The following is a 19,801-nucleotide window of genomic DNA, read 5'->3' as shown; positions in this document are numbered from 1 at the left end:
TCCCCACCCCAAACCTGCCTCTAAAACAGGCACTTTCCTTCTCTCTCTCTTTCTCTCTCTCTCTCTCTCTCTCACTCTCACTCTCTCCTTCTCTCTCCCTCTGAGAAACTTACAGGATTTCTTAACCATATCACATTTTCAGTAAGTCTGTTGGAAACACCAATTGTGACTCCAACTAGGGCCCTGGGTATCATTCCCAGAACCACCTACTCTTTGGAACTGAGACAACGGATGTGAGGGAATAACAGTTTTGATATCTTTTTCTTTGTGGTTCAGGGTACTTCTAATTAATGAATAAACTCTGGAATAGGCTTTAAGGATTCAAGTTTTGAAAAAATACACACACTCGTCCCCAAAGTAAAAGTGTATTTAAAGGATGACCCCTTTCTCATTGGAAGATTTTAGAAATCTACTAGAAAAAAAAACTCAAAAATGTTAGGTTTTTACTAGTCTGGACCCCAGTGGAAACCCTGAAGTCTTCTTGAAAGGGAGATCCAAGCAGAGTTCATCTCACAGTCTGACCTTCTTTGGCAGGTCAGTGAGGATTACAGCTGACTGCTACCACTCCTCTGCTTTAAGAGGTAAAGTTGTCAGAACACGTTCTCTTCCCTTCTCCTTGGCCCTATCAGACCTGACCTGAAGGCATCTGGGGTGCCCATGGGCCCTGCCTGCCACTTCCTTATTACTACAGATGCAGGAGAGTGACTCTCAACGTAAAAGTGATTCTGGACCCTTCTCGGTTCTGCCAAGGCCAACAAAGGAAAGCCAAGGATGTTCCTAGATGTCTCCTGTGCTGACCTCGCCTTTCCTGACTTTGAACTTAGCCAGAGTTCACACCGCACAATATTTAGAACATAGCAGCTAGTCATACCTGAGATTATCATCCCTTCCTCAAAACCAAAACTTGCCCACCGATGGGGCTGGAGCGATAGCACAATGGTGGGGCATTTGCCTTGCACGCGGCCAACCCAGGTTTGATTCCCAGCTTCCCATATAGTCCCCTGAGCACCGCCAGGGGTAATTCTTGAGTGCAGAGCCAGGAGTAACCCCTGTGCATCACTAGGTGTGACCTAAAAAGCAAAAAAAAAAACCAACTTGCCCAAAGAGAATGGGATGTTAGGTGCTTGGGGCACGAGTCCAGCACACAGGTAGAAAATCACAGTCCAGAGTAGGGAAAGAGGTGGACACTGGCTTGAAGATGCATCTGTGCAGCGGAACCAGAGCTGTGCTGGAAAACAGCCCTTGGACTCCCCCAGATCCCAGGTCTCCCCTGTAGCCCATCATTTGGAGCGTAGTGAACTAAAGAGATCCAGGCTTCAAAAATAGTAGTACAAGTATCTAAAATTGCCTTTCCCCCTGGACTGGGTGGCCACTCTCTTGGGAATGTCTGCATTTTTAAAACGTCCCTTTCACCCAAAGTGCCTTGGGTCAGCCTCTAGTTGGCATCTGGGCAACATTATGTTCTCTGGGTTTCACTCACTCCTGCCCGGTTTTTCTTAACTCTGCCTAATTGCACGACTTCCTTAATAGGAAATGCCCAAGATTTATGCCTGCCAGGACGAAGTCAAAGGTCTTGAACCAGGCATATGTTTGAGAAGGGCAAAAAAGGCCCCTTGTGGCTGTCATTAGTTATGAGTTAATGCCTAAAAATCAAACTCAGCTTCACCTGGGATATTCTGAGCTTCTGATTTGCCACTGAAGTCAGAGAAAGTAACAGCGGTGAGTCTTCTTCAGATAAAGTTATTCTGGGCTCCCCCAAAATGTTGTCCTCCCTTTCACCTCCTCAGACACCCCACAGGACAGAGAAATCTTTGGATTCTGTTTTCTATTTACCAAAAACCTGTTTTTAAATACTAGTAAGATATGCTAATATTTCATTTATAGTGTAGAACAGCATGGCGACTAGAGCTAATAATATTGTATTGTAAATTAGAAAGTTGCTAAGAATAGATCTTACAAGTTCTCATCACAAGAAAACAACTATAACTATAATATGGAGATGTATGTTAACCAGGTGATAATATTGCAATTAATCCAAATAGCAAATTATGAAGCTATACCCGAAACTATATCTCTCTCAAACAACAATGTACAATTCAGTGACAAGTACTAGTCGATATAGTTCTAGAAATTTTAATCATCCCTAATGAAAACCTTATACTCATTAAGCATCTGCTTCCATTCTTCACTCCTGCCTACCCCAGCCTTTACCCCCAGACCCTGGCAACCACCAATCTACTGTCTGTCTCTTTGAATTTGCCTGATCTGGAAATTTTACTTAAATGGAATAATGTCATCCGTGGCTTTTTGCATCTGGTTTCTTTCACTTAGCATAATGTTTTCCAGATTTATCCATGTTACAGCAAACAATAGCACTTCCTTCCTTCTTACGACTGAATAATGTTTATTTGCCTGAATATGTCACTTTTTGCTCATCCATTCATGATGGACTTGATGGACTTGTTTCCACCTTTTGATTATTGTGAACAGTGCTGCTACAAACATAACTGTAGAGTTTTTGTTTGAATACCTGTTTCCAATTCTTGAGGGTATATATATATAGAGAGAAGTAAAATCTCAGAATTATCTGGTAATTCCATGCTTCCCAGGAAGTACCTTACTAGAATTCTGGTGCCATCTCTAACCCTCACAAGCATCTTGAGTCTGCTGGCCTCACCTCACCTGTGGAGTCCACATATTTTCATATTTTCAGAGTCATTTCACTGATTATTCTCTCCTGATGGTAATTACTGGGTTTTTTTGTTTTTATTTGAGGGCCATGACTGGCTGTGCTCAGGGCTTACTCATGGCTTTGTGCTCATCAATCACTTCTGGTGGGACTCAGGGGAACGTATGGGATGCTAGGTATCGAAGCTGGATTGGCAAACATGCAAGGAAAGCACCCTACCTCTGTACTATCTCCCTGACCCCAGGTGGTCATTACTAAGGGTATTTCTCACATTTAACAGCCTCCTGCTGTTCAGAGCAGTCTACTATCTAAGCAGTTCCAGACCCATGATTTAATTTGCTCCTTCCAGCAATCCTACAATGTAGGTACTGTGGCATATGCTTTTTAAATGAGGAGACAGATTCAATGAAGTCCCACTGCCATTAGAGGCCAACTCCTAGCCCAGGGTCATCCACCACAACAGTAATGTTCTCTCAATTAGTTTCTCTGTCCAGGGCCTTTTGAAAAGTAATATTATCCCAAAATGTATTTTCAAATTCCAAATGTTTAGGAAATCCCCTTGCTAATGTCTGGGCAGGGCTGGCACAGAATTCTCCAGACACTCTGCCAGCTGGCACTTCATTTATTATCAAAACATTTTCCTCGGGATGACTCTGCCTGTACCAAGCAGATTAATTTTTGCCTTTTCTGGACCTGCTGGCCTTTCTGGAATCCTGGGTTAATATTCCTTTTGATGTTGATATGAAGTTGAATCTGTCTCATAGTTCAACTTCAGCTCTGGAAGTCTCCTCCCCGTTCTGACGCTTAACCCAAGTTTAAGCCCAGAGCATCTCGTTTCCTTTTTCAGAAGGAAAATATCTCCTGGATTGGGGTAACCCCTCAACTCTTGGAAGCCAAAGAGAGGGATGAACCCAGTTGAACCCAGCTTACTCCTCGGATATGCCCCTCCCCATGTGGGACTACGTGGGAGTCTGGAAAAAAAATAAGTCAAGACACACACTTTTTATCAAAGGTTGACCTTGTACGTGATACTTTAGGTATATATGCTCACTCAGGCTCTCAGCTGTGCTGCTATTTGATGATGCTAGTTTGCAGAAGAGGAAACTGAGATGCAGTGCTGCAGCTTCTCTAAAGTGATAAAACGGATGGCCAGATAGGTGGAAACCAGCAGACTCCATATTTTTCCCACACTGTCCTCTCTGTCCTCTGGGAGAAGCTTTGTGGGCTCACACAGAACCCACACTGGCAGGTGTGTGTGAAGCAAAGCCTTCCCAGATAACATGTCATCCAGCTCATGTCCACTCACATAAGGACATCCTGAGTCAGCTTTTTCAAACCAAGCAACATTTGTTCCAGGTGATGTTGCCAACAATTTTGGAAATATGTTTCCATTTTCCAGCACTATTTGGAATCATTAGTATGTTTTTCTCTACTGTAGTGCCTGTGAGTCTTTAAGGAGAAAAGTGGGGGAGGGGAGGCAAAGAGATATTCAGTGGGTAAGGTGTAAGGTGCTTGCCTTGCAAGTTCCAGTTCAATTCCCAATACCACACATAGCCTCCTGAACGTTGTCAGATGTGATTTCTGAGTGCAGAGCCAGCAATAAGTAAGATGTAAGTGATTCTAAGTGTTCTTCTCCTTTTACCTCCCTGCAAATTCTCCCAACTTTCCTGGAACTTCTGCTGAGCCTCCAACTGTTCACTTTCCCATCCCTTGGTTTCTCGCTGTCTTGGAGACCTCGACTCTGCAGGAACAGTTACTTGCCTCACTAAGGCAAGTAGAGATGGTGAGGCCTCCCTTAATGCCTCTGTGCTCCTCTACATTTCCCAGTTGCTCTTCCAGTGGGTGGAGGCCTTGTCTGTGTCTCTGTGTCTCTTCTGGGTTGGGGTCCCATGAGACACGCCTCATACATGAGTCTGTTCCTTGGATGAGGTGACTTGGGAGGCCTAGTGTTTTAGGGCAAACTCAAAAGCAAGTGTATCCCCTTTCTCTAGTCTGCACTTCTCCAACAGGGGGCTAGCTCAGAGAAGCATGAACCAGGTAATAGAAGACAAAGGCAGGGCTGGAGTGATAGCACAGTGGGTAGGGCATTTGCCTTGCACGCGGCTGACCCAGGTTCGATTCCCAGCATCCCATACGATCCCCTGAGCACCGCCAGGAGTAATTCCTGAGTGCAGAGCCAGGAGTAACCCCTGTGCATTGCTGGGTGTGACCCAAAGAGAAAAAAAAGAGAGAGAGAGAGAGAAGACAATGTCTTTGGCCATGTGGCCACCCAGGCATTCTTGGCCTTTGGATGATCATCTCATGAAAGGTCTATCTACCACATAGAACTTTCTGTTATGAAATTTCTTGGTTATTTGGGGTTACTCTGGAGCCTGTGATGCAGACATTCCCAGTAGTACCAGGATAGTGGAAACAGTGCATCTCAGACTCTATCACTGGTCGCCTACGGATCCTACTAGCCTGCAGTCTAACACTCTAGGTCAGTGACAGCATGAAGAAGCTGCAGTTCCCATAATCCCATAAATTCTCAGGGGATGCTGAGACTGTGAATTCTCATACCAATCTCTGAACTCTGTAATGTTATCGGGGTAAACCTTATTTAGATATAAAGTACTTTAGGAACAGTCCTAGTACCCAGGAGTGGGTTTTCATTTTTTGGTGTTTATTTTTACAATAGGAATCAAACCAGGACCTCACACAACTAAGGCATGTGCTCTAATGTTGAGCTATATCCTCGGCCCCTTTATTTCTTTTAGAATTAGAGTGGGGCCGAGAATGTATAGGGGCTGTAAATGTGACTCAGGTGAAAGAAAACATGCCTAGCAAGTGGGAGATCCGAGGTTCAATCTCTGACATCACTGGGTGTGAATCACAAAGCAATAAAAAGGTAATAAATTTTAAAAGAATAGTTAGGCCAAAAACATATGAATAGATAATATTTTACATCTATTCATTTGTAGTGCTGGTGATTAACCCCAGTGCAATGCATGTGCTTTACTGCATTCCCAACCCTAAATATATTTAAAATTCTTTAGATCAGCAGAGTTATAAAAAATTTTACAGGTCATAAATGTCAATACCATGATAAGCACATTGCCTTCACTACAATAAATTTTAAAAATAATTCAGGAAAAAATGATAAGTAAGATAAGACTCATAAAGACAACATGACACAAGGCCTAAAAAATTCTAAGGTGGACTATGACAATGATAGTTGTAAATGATCACTCTGGACAAGAACTGAGTGCTGTAAGGAGGTAAAGTAACATGCACGATACCCTTCCAGTAATGGTATTTCAAAGCACAGTGCCTAATGGGTAAACAAAATTGGATGGAGAGGGAGAAAAAGAGGGAGACAAAGACAGAGACTGAGAGACAGAGAGAGAGAGAAGAAAAATGTCTGCCACAGAGGCAGGCTGTAGGGGTGGGCAGAGGAATACAGGTGGGAGACTGGGGACATTGGTGGTGGGAAATGTGCACTGGTGAAAGGACAGGTGTTGGAACATTGTGTGAATAAAAATCATGAACAGCTTTTTAACGGTATATCTCATGGTGATTCAACAAAATTTTTTTAAAATAAAATTCTTGGGTCCCGGGGTGGAGGCAGAACGGGGCTTTGTGGTTGAGTGTTTAGGAAGCTGTGAGCAGGCATTTCATGAGAGGTCCTATGGACAGCATGGCCCCACAGCCATCTGAGAGGCCCACCCTCAAGGTCTGAGGAGGTGGTATGTAGGTGGTATTAAGTTTTTGGGGTCTCTTCAAGTATTCCAGACTCCTTCCACAAACAGAGACCTGCAGGAGTAGCCACTATCCCTGAATTCTAGTGCTTCTGTCTTTTGAAGTCTAGTCTTTATTGCTCCCACCCCAACATTAGAATAACACCCCTACATTCGAGGCTAGAGAACCAGGAGTGGCCAGCTCTCTGGGTGAGAGAAAAAAGATTGTCTTCTAGAGGAGGCTTTTGTTAAAAGCAATAGAGCTTGTGTTTCAGATCCCAGAGGTGCGGTCTAGTCAAAGCCTCACTGACAAGTCAGAGAAGCTCTAGATATCTTTCTCTCTTATGCATTCCATCTCTGCCTTTGCCCTGTCTCTCTGTCTCTCTGAGTCTGTCTCTGTCTGACTCTCTCTGTCTCTCTGTTTCTCTGTCTCTCTATATCACTTTCTTTCTCTGTCTATGTCTCTCTGTCTCTCTCTGTCTCTCTGTCTCTCTGTCTCTCTCTGTCTCTCTCTCTCACATAAACACACACACACACACACACACACACACACACACACACATGCTCATGCAGACTTTTCTTTCAAACAATCTTCCCTTCCCTTTCTTCGACTTCAACTTTGGACCTAGGACTAGTTCTAACTGTCCCCACAGGCCCTACTTGTGCTTTTAGAGAATGGATGATATACTGACCCCTCGCATCCCTACCACCTTCCTGTCCCAGATGCACTACCTGACAGTTACTGCTCTTTAACCAACCACTGAGCTGAATTCCCAAACTTTGGAGTATGAGGAAAATGAGTCTCAGAAGAGAGAAGTGATGTGCTCAAGGTACCCACTCAATTGGCCTTAAAACCCAGCCTAGACTCTAGAACTGCTGCTTGCCTGTCCTCAAGCTCAAGAGGATTTCTTTCATTCAGTCAGGGATTCAGTCAGGGACTCAAACTGACTCATTATCCACCAAAGAAGCTGCTGTAAACTCTTTCTGGGGCTACTTTTCCTTAATGATGCTCAATAAACCACTGATCCTCTAATCCAGGCATTCCCAAACTTATTTAACCTCCCAACCCCTTCTTCAGAAAAAAAAAATCACTTAGTGCCCCCTGGAAATCTACCTTCCTTAATCAAGTAAACAGAAAGCACCAGTCCCAGTTATATTCCAAGCTACTATAGCCCTCCTGGATCCCTCCAGCAGCCACTACCACCTGATACCACCATGATCCATCCCCCAACACACACACAAAACACACACACACACACACACACACACAAAGGAGGCATTAATGCTCCATGTTAGAAAACACCACGATCAGCTCTCTTAATTTATTTTAAAACTTTATTGGCCCAGCCTCGACCCCCTCTTGCCCTGAGACCTCAGGTATGAGAGTGCTGAAATTTGCACTTTGCACCAAGAGGAATCCAGTCCTATAACCCTGGATGAGCAAATGAGTCTCATAAAGCCTATTTTCTCAGTAGCATAATAGAAATTATATTCCCTACTTGACAGGATGCTGCAAAATTATAAAATAAAATACACAAAGTATTTAGCTCAGAATATAATAAATGATAGCTGCTCAAATGGTAATTAGGATGTTATTATTACTCTCACAATTACCAAGTGAAATAAGTCCCTGGAGATTTCACCAAATAGAAAAAACCTGTCCAGGACTCTGAATAGTCAGACTTTCTCTGTGTGCCTTAAGCGGTGTTCTTGCTGACCATGGGATTCAGAATAGAGGGATAAGTTTCTAAGGTTTCTGTCAAATGTATTGGGCCCCTGAGATCCATTACCATGTCCATCTTTTTCTGCATGCCACTTCTACTGGCCCCCATACCTCCTGAAAATTTTGATAGTACATGTACTCATTAAAAAATGAGGACAATCTGTGAAAAACCCACATGCAAGGAATATGCATAGTTACATGTGAAAGTAATTCAATAAACTGAGTGTGCGTGAATTACTGGGAGCCTTAAGCAGATCTCCAGAATGCAAGATAGAAGGACAATACATTAGAAGGTGATGGCATCCTATGGAGATGCTTTTACTTTCAGAAAATCTCTAAGAGGATATGGCTTTTTATGACCATACTCTATACCCATGTTCCTGCCCTGACCACACTGCTTGATACTGACCCAAGATAAGCTCATCTCCTGAGACTTTGGCCAGGGACTGGGAATTATTGGAGTCAGTTAAGTTGGAGTCTGTGCCCTGGAGGAGTGGTATTCAGAGTGAAATATGAGGCTGGGGAGCTAGCATAGGAGGTAGGGCATTTGCTTTGTATGTGTATTTGCATAGGGTCTCTAAGCACCACCAGGATTGACTCCTGAGCACAGAACCAAGAGTATCTCCAAACACCACCTAGTATAACCCAAACTTCCCACTGGAAAAAAAAAAGCAAGCAGAATATATGTGCCCTAGGAATTCACAAGTAGAAAACAAGAGGACACTTTGAAACATATAAATTTTCACTTTCTTATTATTAACACAGATTGACAAGTCTGCCTTCATTCAGTTCCTATATTGTGAGGTCACTGTCACATCTCCAATTGGTGAGGTGTCCTCATGAAATGGGATCAGACTACAACCCTGAGGCACACTGACACAGCACCTCATACAGTCACTTGTTTTCAGGGATGTGTGACACAGTTGGTAAGTGTCCATGTAAATTAATTAGTGAAATCTACTTTTCTAGTTTGATTAAATCAATCATAAAATGGGAATGTAACTTAACAGGAACCTATAGATTGTGGAGTGAAGATGCTATTACTAAGAACACGACAATCAGCTCTCAAAGAGTGTTTGCAAACGAATGGATCAAATAGAAAATTTTACTTACGACTTTACTTATATTTCAATATGAATGATCTTGTCCATTAGCCCTAATAGCTGATTATCTACTGTCCTTCCTTCCCTTCTCTCTGCTGATCCAGTCTCTGATTTTTTAGTTTTTTTCTTTTTTGGTCACGCCCGGCATTACACAAGGGTTACTCCTGACTTTGCACTCAGGAATTACTCCTGGTGGTGCTTGGGAGACCATATGGGATGCTGGGGATCGAACCCCGGTCGGCCGAGTACAAGGCAAACACCTTACCCTCTGTTTATCGCTCCACCCCCCTGCTTTTGTTTTCTAATGACACCACTCAGATTTTTATCCTTGCTCGCTGAGTTTGACCAGTGGGCTAGTAGGTAGTAGGAGAAAGAGGTTGAATATTGCCTTTCCTGCCCCTTCTTATCTTCAGAACTGTATCTCTGCAGCTCTTTTCCTGGACCCAAAAAAGTCATCTAGTCATTCTACTGCCTTTCTCTGTCCCATTGACCCTGGGTTAGTGCCCCTGGGGCTGGCAATGGCTTCCTGAAGTTCTTGTTTCTGAAAATCTCGGCACTATTCCTTGGAGCTCCCTCACTTTTGTGGAACAGCCATTTTTCTAAAAGTCAATGACCTATCTGACTTGAATTTAGTTTTTTGTTGAGAGACAGAATAGGAAGGATTCTCATGTAGCTATGTTACTCCTTAAAGTCAGGGATTAGCTAAAGTGCTGAGGTTTTAAAACATAAAGTGGTATGATTAAACATATGCTCTCACTAAAGAATATCCTTAGCAGAAAGTCTCTTCAGTGCCCAAAAGTAGAGAGTATGGGGAATATTGTCTGCCATGAAGGCAGGGGGAGGATGGGAAAAGGCGGGTATACTGGGGACATTGGTGGTGGGGAATGTGCACTGGTGGAGGGATGGTGTTTGATCATTGTGTGATTGTAACTCAAAAATGAAAGCTATCTCACGGTGATTCAATAAAAAAAAAAGAAAGAATTCAGTACTCAAAAAAATAAAAGAGGGGCTGGAGCGATAGCACAGTGGGTAGGGCGTTTGCCTTGCACGCGACCGACCTGGTTCGATTCCCAGTGTCCCATATGGTCCCCCGAGCACCGCCAGGAGTAATTCCTGAGTGAAGAGCCAGGAGTAACCCCTGTGCATCGCTGGGTGTTACCCAAAAAGCAAATAAAATAAAATAAATAAAAGAAAGTCTCTTCAATAAGTGATGTTGGGAAAACTGATCAGTCACATGCAAACACACACACACACACACACACACACACACACACACACACAACTCCTCAGACCTCTTTCTAACACCATGCACAAAATTCAGGTCAAAATGGATTAGAGACATTAATATCTGACCTGAATCCATAGGGTGCATAGAGGAAAACACAGGAAGAACTCTACATGACATTGAAGCTAGAGGGATCTTTAAGGATGAAAGGCCTCTGACCAAGAAAGTAGAAGTACCGATAAACAAATGGTATTACATTAAACCATGAAACTTCTTCATCAGAAACGATGACGAGAATACAAGACAGCACACAGACTGGAAGAAATTATTTGCCCACCACTCATCCAATAAAGGAATTAATATCCAAGACATGTAAAGCACTGGTAGACCTCTATAAGACAAAACATGCAACCTCACCAAAACAAAAAAAATGGGGGAAATGGGGAGAAGAGATTAATGGAAACTTGCCCGAAGAATAAATGCAAATGGCCAAAAGGCATAAAAAAAATTCTGTGTGCATGGTGTTTCACTAATAAAAATTTAAATAAAAATAATCTGTGTGTAGTTATCAGGGAAATTCAAATCAAAACAACAATGAGATATCATCTCAAACCACAGAGACTGGTACTCATCAAAAAACAACTAGTGTTGGCAAGTATGTAGGGAAGGACTGGAACAATAGTACAGTAGGTAGGAATTTAACCTTTCACATGGCTGACCCGGGTTCAATCCCCAGCATCCCATATAATCCCTCAAGAACTTCCAGGAGAATTCCTGAGTGCAGAGCCAGGAGTAACCCCTGAGCATCACTAGGTGTAATCCAAAAAGAAAAAAAAAGTATGGGGTAAGGGGACCCCCATTCACTACTGGTGAAAATGTCAATAGTCCAGCCTTTAGGAAGACAATATGGTCATTCCTCAAAAGTTAGCAATTGAGTTTCCATACAACGCAGCAATTCCACTCTTTGAAATATATACCCCAAGGGCCCAATAGCACAATGCAGATAAAACATCAATACTCCCATGTTCATTGAAGCGCTATTCACAATAACCAAAACAAGTGCTCAAAAACACATAAAGAAACTATGGTACATAAACACAATGGAATACTACTTGATCATAAGAAAAGATGAAGTTGTGTTATTTGCTGATACATGGATGGATCTGGAGAGGCTCATGCTGTATAAAATAAATAAGAGAGAGAGGGACAGTCACAGAATGATCTCACTCATATATGGGATATAAAGAAACCTAGCAGGGGAATAACTAAAGTTCAAAGACAATATAAATGAAGAGCAGAAGACCTGTCCTTAGAAGAAATCTTGCCACTATTGGGGGAGGGAGAAGTGATCAGGTAAGGGACCACTACAACAATGACAGAGGGAACAGGTGCAGTATTATAAAGCACAGTGCCTAAATGGGAAAATAATTAAAACAATATTTCCTGCCATAGAGGCAGACTGGGTGCAGGAGGGAAACTGGGGACTTTGGTGGAGGGAGTTGGACAAGGGTGAAAGGATTGATGCTAAAACATTGTACCCCTGAAACTCAACCTTTAATAACTTCGTAACTTTGTAATTCGTAGTGATTTAAGAAATTAATTAAAACATAAAAATAAAGAGCTTAGTAAGTTGTGAGCTGTAATTTTAATTCAAGTCATTTGATTTGGGATCTTGGGGTCCCAATTAGTCTTGAATCCTGCCTCTCTGAGTCAGACTGGTTGGTCATGGCAATATAGATGGAATTTTAGAGCACAGAGCTCAGCAAGTCATAGAAAGTGATACAGGAGATTTAGTGACAGGGTATGGCCTTTCTTGGTAAAAGTATTTCAAATTTCAAGATTCTAGGCTTGTCTTTTCCTTCACAAAAGAAGAAGGGCTATGTTCATAGACATCTTATCAGACTTGATAAAGATAATTACATACTTAAGCGATGCAAAGTAAAACTAAGTCCTAATAGACCAAAACCCAAAAATCCTGCCACTGAGGCTAAGAGCCTCTCCTCTGAACAGCAACAGCCCTGGGGCCTCCAAGGTTTGAATTACAGTGGTAGAGCCTCGAACATATGGAATAGCTATAGCCAAAAACTACAGCTACAAATGAGTGAATGAGGAATAAGGATCAAATTTCTGCAGAACCAAAAATTAATCTCTATTTACAACCATCAAAAAATAATTTTCCAAAGTATCTTTAGTGACTTGGAAAAATGGTCATGATAGCATGCTCGAATTTTTTTAAGCAGGCTGAGGGATTGATGACATAGTATAGTGTTAGGGCACATGTCCTATTTTAAAAAAAATACAATGTCTAAATACCATGGTTTACAAAGTTGTTTATAATACAGTAGTTGTGGGCTTTTGAAGTTTCAACATCAATCCCAACACCAAAGTGACCTTCCTTCTACCATTGTCCCCATTTTCTCAACCAACTCCCAAACCTGCCCCTTTAGGAAGCATACAATAATTTATTTTATATTTATTGTTTCAACTAAATGGCTCATGCAATTATCAAAAATACTACAATAAAAGAAGATTTTTGAAAATTGTTACATCTCATCATGGGATTGCTAAATCCTTTTCTGTGGATTTACAAAGCTCCTTTTGCTAATAGAGGCCTTTGTGTTATTGTTTTTATTTGTTGAGTTTAGTTGACTCCTATATTACTTTCTTACCTAATTTGGTGTGTGCTTCTACTGGAATTTCAGTATTTGGAGATGTTACACATACACAGCCAATCGGTCCAGAAACTTCAAGATCTGTAGAACTAGGCCAATGAGTTGACACAGCAGGGGCTGTGAAAGGTGGATGTGGATTCCAGAGCTTTCAGAAATACAAGGGTGTTGGGTGGAGTGAAGCTGTCTACCCTACTCCAAGAAGACCCCAGAGTGTAGCATAAACACTGAGTACCTGGAATGTTCAGTTTGTTGACTCTGCAGAGATTATTAGTGGAATGGTGGACTTGAGCCATGGGTGTGGAAGTACTGGTGGGGTGTGGCTGTGGCTGCTGGACTTTGTCAGGGTAGGCACTTGTCTTGCAGGTGGTCAACCCCAGTTCAATCCCCAGAACTGCAAATAGGTGGTCCCCTGAGCACTATCTGGAGTGATTCCTGAGCATAGAGTAAAGAAGAAACCCTGAGAATCACCTGGTGTCCCCCCAAACAAAAATAAATAAAACCAATCAAATTAATAAAAAATATACTAAGATGTCCTTCAGTGTGAATGAATGAGTTGTGATCAATACAGGCAATTTAATGCTTTAATAATGAACCATGGAAAAAATATAGCACAGCGGCAGGGCGTTTGCCTTGCATGCAGCCAACATGGCCGACCCGAGTTCGATTCCTCCGGCCCTCTCGGAGAGCCCGGCAAGCTACCGAGAGTATCTCGCCTGCATGGCAGAGCCTGGCAAGCTACCCGTGACATATTCTATATGCCAAACACAGTAACAACAAAGTCTCACAATGGAGATGTTACTGGGCCCGCTCGAGAAAATCGATGAACAATGGGAGGATAGTGGAAAAAATATGAGGAAACTTAAATGTGTATTAGTAAGTGAAATTGTGCTCTGAAAAGATACCATATGATTCCAGATCTATGACAAACAAAATAAAAATCTCTACAGTAAAAAGATCAGATGGCTAGAGAGAAAGGGTGGGAGAGATGAACAGTTAGTACAGCTAATTTTGAGAATAGTACATACTCTAATGAAGACTACATGATATTTTCTATTGTCCAAACCCAGAGACTAGACAGCACCACAGTGTGACCCTGGGTAAACTTTGAGTGAGGATCTGTCAATGCAAGTTTATCAGTTAGACCAAGTGACCTCTCATGTGGTTGATATTGCTGTGGATTGAGACATATATGTGGGGGTGAGGACTGATCTGAAATCTAGTACCTTCCTTTCAACTATGTTCTGAACCTAAAACTGCATTTTTCAAAAATTAAGTTTTTATATTTTTAAAGAAGACTACAAAATCACTTACACAGTAAGACCCTACTCTTACAAAATATAGAAGAATATAAAGCAAGAAGTAGATATATTTCATTGCATAATGATCACAGATTTTGTGCAAAATTTTTTTGCAAAGAAACTAATAGTGTGATATATGGCCATCATGTGAACTTTTTTTAAGGAATTGTACAAATAGTATTTAAAAATGGCATTTAGGGGGATCGGAGTGATAGTACAGCGGGTAGGGCATTTGCCTTGCACTCGGCCGACCCAGGTTCGATCCCTGGTATCCCATATGGTCCCCCAAGCACTGCCAGGAGTAATTCCTGAGTGCATGAGCCAGGAGTAACTCCTGAGCATTGCTAGGTGTGACCCAAAAAAGCAAAAAAATAAAAAATAAAATAAAATAAAAATGGCATTTAGGGGGCTGGAGCAATAGATCAGTAGGTAAGTCAGAGGATAAGGTGCTTGCTTTGATGCAATTAACCCATGTTCAATTCCTAGTATCCTATATGGTCCCTCAATCCCCATCAGAAGTGATCCCTGAGCACAGCTCCAAGAGTTAAGTCCTGAACACTTATGTGTGTGGCCCAAAAACAAACAAACAAACAACAACAACAAAAGCATGCAAGAATACATAGTGAAATATGGAATTAACAATACCTGATTCTGAGTGATAGAATTCTGAAGAAATTCTTTTGTTTGCTTGCTTGCTTATTTTTCAACCACACCCAGCAGTGCATGGGACATACTCCTGGCTCTACCCTTGAGGATCACTCTTGGTAGGCTTGGGGACCACGTGGGATTTCAGGAATTGATCCTCAGTCTGCTACATGCAAGGCAAGTGCCCTGCCCATGATTTCTCTGACCCCTCTGGAGTGATTCTTTTATTTCTTTATATTTCTCTATAAATGTATCATTTATATTCTTTTTCTATCTTTTTCACAAAAATTTAGCAACATGAATTACTTTCTTTACCAGGAAAAAATAATTAAATAGAATTTATTTAATAGCAAGAGATAAAAAGGGATCCAACCAAATTACATCTAGTCTTCATTCACTCTTTCTCCTGGCTATGTCTTGCTGAGGAGAAAACTTCTCTCCAGATGAGTGGAAAGCACCTGTCTTCTTTTTCTTTTAATTTTAGTGAATCACTGTGAGACACAGTTACAGACTTACAAACTTGTGTGATTACGTTTCAGTCATACAATGTTCAAGTACCCATCCCTCTATCAGTACCCATTCTCCACCAACAATGTTTCTCATACCCCTCCCGCCATTCCCACTCCTTCCCACCTCCTGTCTTTGTGGCAGGCACATTCCCTCTTACTTTCTCTCTCCTTTTGGGTGTTATGGTTTGCCATACAGGTACTAAGCAGCCATCATGTTTGGTCCATAGTCTACTTTCAGCACACATCTACCATCCTGAGCGAGTCCTCCAATCATCATTTACTTAGTGATCTTTTCTCTATCCCAGTTGCACTTTCTCCCAGCACGTGAGACTGGCTTCCAAGCTGTGGAGTAATCCTCCTGGCCTTTATCTCTAGTATCCTTAGGTGTTAGTCTCCTGTTATGTTACTTTGTCTTCCACAGTCTAAGGCCATACCACCCTGAACGCACCGGATCTCGTCTGATCTCGGAAGCTAAGCAGGGTCGGGCCTGGTTAGTACTTGGATGGGAGACCACGTAGGAATACCGGGTGCTGTAGACCTTTGGACTGGAGTGATAGCACAGTGGGTAGGGCGTTTGCCTTGCACACGGTCGACCCAGATTCGATTCCTCCATCCCTCTCAGAAAGCCTTGCAAGCTACCAAGAGTATCCCACTCACACGGCAGAGCCTGGCAAGCTCCCCATGGTGTATTCGATATGCTAAAAGCAGTAACAAGTCTCACAATGGAGACATTACTAATGCCCACTTGAGCAAATCGATGAACAACAGGACAACAGTGCTACAATGCTATATTCCACAAATGAGTGCAGCCATTCTATGTCTGTCCCTCTCTCTCTGACTCATTTCACTTAGCATGATACTCTCCATGTCCATCCACTTGTATGCAAATTTTATGAAAATCAGCTGTTTTCTTCTCTAAACTCTAATTTCCTAAACTGTGGGTCACAATCCCGTCTGGACTCCATAACTGAATGTGAGGATCACAAAAAGATTGGCAACAGTAAAAGGATTCTGAAGACACAATGATCAAAAATTAATTCAAAATCAACCACATCATGAATCCAAGGCATTCCTGGCAGTGCTCATTTCTCCCTGTTGCTTTTCTCCACCAAAAAGAACTGAAGAAAGTTTACAAAATCAAGCTCTAGAAGTGAGGACTTGACCATGGTGCAGCCTGCCCTGGACCCCCATTAAACTTGGGATCTGATCTCCACGGCCCACAGGGCCAGTCCACTATCCCCATTCCAGGTTCACTTGATTCCACCATCATTTGGATGTTGACCCTTGATCACCACCCTGGAACCACAATTATGAGCCAGAGACAAGGCGGATCAGCTTTTGATCTGCTTCAGATCAAAGCTGGACCCTGCTCACAACTCACCCTGTGTGGGTCCTGGAGCCCCACTACCCTCTGTCAACTGTGAGATCCTCACTCAATACAAAGGGCTAAATTAATAAACAGTTCTGCTCACACTTGGCATGAGGGAGGAGCTCAATGCTCCTCTCTATATAATTAAGATGATGTCCTCTAAATATAATTAAGATTATGGTATTATCCATCAGGTAAGCAATCACAAAGCTAAAGCTGATTTCTCCTCCATCCTTCCACATTCATCGCCTGAGAACTCAGTTCCCCCTCCCCCACCTCCACTTCCCAGGCTCTGTGAGCTCTCCAGGGCCCAGGGCAGAATCTGGTGGTGCACTATATCTCATTCTCTTCCCTTACACTGTGTCCTCTGTTCCTCCTTAATCAGCAAACAGAATTAGCCTTCTACAGCCACAAAGGGGACAGCTGGGGGCAACCTAGTGCTAAGGGCAGGAGGGCAACATCATGGAGAAGAGACTAATAGCTTGAGGCAAACCCCCTTACCTTGCATCTTATCAGGCCAGACTAGAAGAATCTGGTCATCAAGCATGCTCATGTCATAAACCCAGGATGTTTGACCTGGGCATACATTATGAGCATCATGTCCCATTTTATAAAAATAAATAACAATAAACTGGATCCTGAGTAGTAGTTTGTGTATTCCTGAAGTCACTGTGTGCAGAGCACACAATGAATCCAAGAGGAGTTCCCCGTCCTCCCAGGGCTCTGTCTCCATTCCTGCTGGGGTGTTTGGGGCTACAACCATCCTCCTAGCTTCTAGAAACTCTGAGAAACTGAAACCCCAATGTGCAGTTAAGCCCATCAATTCATGAGTGTAACTTTATCTCACAGAATCATGGAACTTTTCACCCCAAAACTAAGGCCCTTGGGTCCATCTGGGAAAGAGTTACAGATAGAACTTACATTGCAGAGTGCTAGCTACCCCTGTCCCAGGTACTTCACCCCTGTTCTGTTATCTGGTTGCTCTAACCCAGGATAAGTCCTTAAACATCATCCCCTAGAAAATGGAAGAGATTCCCCTGCCCACCCACCAAGAACAGTGCTGTAAAGAGTATAAAAAATGTGTATGGCTGGTATTGGTGCTCCCCGCAAGTCCCCTCAGCATGAGCCCACTGAGACCAAATAAGTGTAGTGCTCAAGACCACAGGCTTCAGCAATAGGGAATAAAGGCTAGTAGCCACGCAAGCTCTCAGCAAAAATATCCCCAGGAATAAGATGAGTGTGGTGCTAATCTTTCCCTGCTGGGTAAGGTGGTGGGAGTTGTAAGCTAAAATTTTCTTCTAGAAAACTTGCTCGTGGGGCTTACAATCATATTGGAGTCAAGGTTTTATGTCTAGGAGAATAGGAAGGAATGTTCCACTTACTAGCAAGCATAGAGGAAGATCCATCAGGCCAGCACATCACAGCAGCCACCCCAATACACACACGCACACACACACACACACACACACACACACACACACATACACACACCACTGAGTCATGGATCCAACACATATAATGAAGATTGTGGTATTGTTCATTAGGTCAGACTCCCCTCATACTCTATGTGGAGAAGCAGGAAAGCTGGAGGGAGTGAGCAGATCTGGGTTCCAGTCTAGCTCTCCTCTGTGTCAGCAGTATGACCTTCGACAAGTCACTTAGCCTGAGTTTCCTCTACATGAAAGTGCCCAGGTGCGAGCCTAGAATTGACTCCACTTGCCTCATGGGCACATTATCGCCCTCTGTTGGGAACAATACCCTTTGCTGGTGAGCACTCTGGGCAATTTGCTCCAGTTTCCTGCAAGAGACCCAGCTCAAACAATCCTTCAGGCTGTTTCTCTACCCCTTGCACTCCCAAGCAGCTACCTGACAAAGTGTTAGAATCTCCACTACAGAGTTTGGAAGGCTGGAGTGCCAGCCTGGAGCCCTGGCTCTTTTATTTGCTGATTATTTAGAATACAGAACATGTAGGCTTTCCCAATTGTTTTCTGGGCAGGAGGGAGCAGGACAGCTGGACCCTCACTTACCCTGGCCTTTCCTTAGGCAAAAGCCAGCCTGAGCACCACTTACTCTAGATGCAGGTGGACAGGAGGCTCCGAGAGGTGAGCAGGACTGGGACACAGGCGAGGCACATGCTCCCCTTTTAGCACGGGCCAAGGCAGTGGCGGGAGGAAGAGCTGGAGATGGAAGGAGAGCAACGAAAGCGGGACCGCAGCTGAGAACAGGACAGAATCAGCAGGGACAAAAGCAGGACACGGTTGAGGTTAGAAACAGGGTCCAAGGCTGACCCAGGAGGGTGCAAGGGATATGGGTACGGAGGAACACAGCAAGGAAGCACAAAGCAGGCTGAGAAAGAGGAAGCTGGAGGTAGGAGAGAGCCCTGCTAGGTGGACTTGTGTAATCTAGGGATCCTCTGTTACCCCGAGGGGCCCACAGGAAATCTGGGGGTGGGGCTCTCCAGCCCAAACTGCATCTGCACCCAAACCTGATTCTGCCTTCCAACAGCAAGCGAAGGAGCAAGATGGAGTTAGGGCTGCCCTGGAGAGACTCACTTATCTCAGAATGATGATAGTCCAATTGGGAAAAACACAGCTTAAATGCCACCCAACAGAGCCAACACCCCTGGAAAGCTCAAGTCAAGCACCCCTCTCCCCACCTCCCGGTCCACACACCCTGTACCTTTAAGGAGAAGGGTTCCCTCCGCTTTCCCGGCCGAAAAGGCAGGTTATTCTTGGATAAAGCGATGACTTACCTAAAACTGAGTTATTCCTCTTTCCTCTGGCTGGCCAGCCTCTCTTCACTCTGGGGAGCTTTTACCATTTAAGGTCAATGTTACTTCTGGCTCCGGGAGC

At 43.3% G+C, this 19,801-nt stretch overlaps 1 protein-coding gene and 1 non-coding gene across 2 annotated transcripts in view; one reads left to right on the top strand and one right to left on the bottom strand.

Moving 5' to 3' along the window:
• Positions 1-19,767, bottom strand: part of IRAG1 (inositol 1,4,5-triphosphate receptor associated 1) — a 137,037-nt gene extending 117,270 nt beyond the window's left edge. The window contains exon 1 of the mRNA XM_056116227.1: positions 19,702-19,767. The gene's annotated coding sequence lies outside the window, so the exon portion shown is untranslated. The remainder of the gene's footprint in view (positions 1-19,701) is intronic.
• LOC130025568 (5S ribosomal RNA) lies at positions 16,001-16,119 on the top strand. The gene has a single exon (XR_008792709.1). It is a non-coding gene; the product is annotated as a 5S ribosomal RNA (ribosomal RNA).
• Positions 19,768-19,801: the final 34 nt, after the last annotated feature.

Source organism: Sorex fumeus, unplaced genomic scaffold (genome assembly GCF_029834395.1).
Source record: "Sorex fumeus unplaced genomic scaffold, SorFum_2.1 ptg000030l, whole genome shotgun sequence".
Classification (NCBI taxonomy): domain Eukaryota; kingdom Metazoa; phylum Chordata; class Mammalia; order Eulipotyphla; family Soricidae; genus Sorex; species Sorex fumeus.
The sequence above is the reverse complement of the archived record's forward strand: the minus strand, read 5'-3'. Positions and strand labels throughout refer to the sequence as shown.